This window comes from Hevea brasiliensis, chromosome 4 (genome assembly GCF_030052815.1).
Source record: "Hevea brasiliensis isolate MT/VB/25A 57/8 chromosome 4, ASM3005281v1, whole genome shotgun sequence".
Classification (NCBI taxonomy): Eukaryota; Viridiplantae; Streptophyta; class Magnoliopsida; order Malpighiales; family Euphorbiaceae; genus Hevea; species Hevea brasiliensis.
This window is the reverse complement of record NC_079496.1, coordinates 108,217,627-108,220,613: the sequence shown is the minus strand read 5'-3', so window position 1 is coordinate 108,220,613 and position 2,987 is coordinate 108,217,627.

Genomic DNA, 2,987 nt, shown 5'->3' with positions numbered 1-2,987 from the left:
CACTAGCTATTTAGTAAGAATCGGATATTGTTTCTTTTTCCATCGACAATATGAATGGCTTGTTGGACCACAATACAAACCAATGAGTTGGCTAAGTCCAGGTTGCAATCGAAAATCTCCACCATGGGCCATTGATTCTGAGGGTTTGGGTAAGACCTGTGACTTGTCTTTTTGTTTTGGTGTAAATGGGTAGCATATCTTTCCATGAAACTAAAATTCTTGCCTCTCTCATATTTGGTTGAGGAAAGATTATATAAGTTCAATTGAGTATTCTTAAAATTTATTGGCTGATAAGGCATTAAATTTATGGAGTATTGTATTCTTTTTCTTAACTTCTTCCATAGAGGGCACAATGTAGAATCTAATTTGCCTTTTCTTTTTTGGATGTAATTCATAGGTTGTTTTATACATGAAATCTTTTCTGGTATCAAGTTGGGTAAAGCAGAGGAGTTGCGCAACACTAGTTCCATTCAAAGGTTTTATACGTATTTGAAACAATGATATTATTAAATTCTTTCTGGTTTTTGTGTAGGGTTTCTTTGCTTTTTGTTGGTTGCTTTGAATTCATCTCAGGACTCATTTCTATTACATGTGTGTTTCCTTTAGTCATTGCTTCAGGATTACCAGCGGTTCTTGAGTTCTATGCCCTCTCGCAGGATGAATACATCAAAGCTTATAGAAAGTAGTGGTGAGTTCTTATTTTGGGTCTATTGTATATTTGTATTTCTTTTCATTTTAGGAACTTCATAGCGATACCAAGAGTTACTATGAGATGGGGTTTTTGTCCATGTGTTTGTCTATTATAGTCTTTGTTATATATGGATTGCTTTGTATTTGTAAGATCAAAGGCATTGGTCATTATTAGATTGTTATGTTATTTGCTACTTTCTAGGTTTCATAAATTCTCTCATTAATTATATGAGTTGTCGATATTTGAATATTGTTTCAAGTGTTGTTTCTATTGTTTATAAAGGTTCTCTAAGAAGTCTAAAGAATGCTCGTGAAACTATGAAAACATTGGCTCGACTTTTGGTGTGCTGACCATACCAAACCACATGTGCAATAAAAGGGAAGGAAGTTTGAGAGAGTTAGAGGGACGAGGAATAGCGAGGATTTAGTGTTTGAGCTATTTTTAGTTCCAAATGTCGAGCAATTATTTTATTTTTATTATTATGTCCTAAATTTTGTTGGGCTATGTTCTAATGAAAATTGTTTATGTTATTAATAATTCCTAGCTTGAATTGTTTATGTTATTTTATTCTTATAATATTTTATTTTTCTATATAGTACATTCAGTCATAATTCTTTACTATGTTATCTATATATAATATTGATTGATATCTAATGTCTGATACCCCTATATTGTAAATATTGTGATATTGAGCATTATTATATGCTTCAATATAGGAAATAATATATTAAAAAAATATAAAAAAATTTCTGATAATTTAAAATGGATTGCATTTGGTTTTAAAATAGAAAGGATTTTTCTTTTTATGTTTAGAAAGCGGATTTGAAGCGAAACTTAGATTCTATTTAGAAACCGAATGTATTTCGGTTTTAAAAATGTTGATTTTGTTTTATTAATATTACAAGTTAGAAACCGATTAGAAAGCGAAAATCCATTTAGTCAATAGAAACCAAAAGTGTCAGTTTCTAACTTGAAACGATTTAGAAACCAAATTAATTCGATTTCTAATTTTAAAGCGAAATATCTGTTTTAAAATGGTTTGAGAATTGAAGCAGTTTCATAATCCGTTTTAATTTATTAGAAACCAGCAGATTATAAACTGAATATTTCGGTTTCAAATCGATTTCTAATTTCAATTAGAAATCGATTTTCATTGATTTAAAACCGATTTTTGGTTTCAAATTCCCTTTTCTTGTAGTGATATACCATACATAGTACAAGTATGAAAGCGATATCAAACTCAAACTACCTATATACAAGATAACTATGCTATCTCGAGTCTAAGATTATATGCGATATGATTTATGACAAAACATTGACAAGAGTAAACTCCATGTGCTTGTCATAAGTGTCCTGGTTGACCTACTTATCATTTATAAATGCCTATCATGTTTGTCATATGGCATGAGACTCACCATTCCATCTTATTTATATCTCATATAAATAACTTGTATGAACATGAATACAATCTTTACGGATAAGTCATGTCCCTTATTATGAAGTATCCTCGATTGTGAACCTATTTATGATACTTTGTGCTAGAAATATTATCACTCATATTCTTAACAACCAGAATAATATTTCTAACAAAATATCAATTGACCTTTTCTATTACACATAAATATATTATGTAAGCGGAAAGTGAAAAAATGCCTTTTATTAATAAAAATATGTACAAGATACATACTAAATGATATGCTCTAGGGCATACTACTAACAATCTCCCATTAGCACTAGAGCCATTCATTACAATATCTTAGACCTATCTTCTCAAGATGTCGATCTAGTGAAGTCTGTGACATAGGCTTAGTGAATGGATCAATTTGGATTTGTGATGCTATTTCTGCATGGCTACATCGCTTTCGCCCAACTATTTCTCTTGATAATGTGGTAGCGCCTTTCTATGTGTTGGATTTCTAGTGAGACCTTGGTTCTTGAGCACGTATAATTGCTCCATTGTTGTCCGCGATGTAATGGAACTGACTCAATGGAAGGAACTCACATGGATTCTGTCACAAACTTCTTTATCCAAGCGACTTCCTTTGCAATATCGATGCGACGATATACTCGACCTCTGTAGTGGAATCTGCAGTCGTGCTCTGTTGGAACTCTTCCAACTGTTGTACCTCCATTACAAATGAACACATATCCGGTAGACTTTCTATCATCGATATTTGATTGGAAATCGAGAATCGATTATAACCATCCAATTGCAAGTCTCACCTCCATAAATCAAAATAAATCCTTAGTTCTTCTCAAGTACTTAAGGATATTCTTGACTGACTATCCAGTTGTT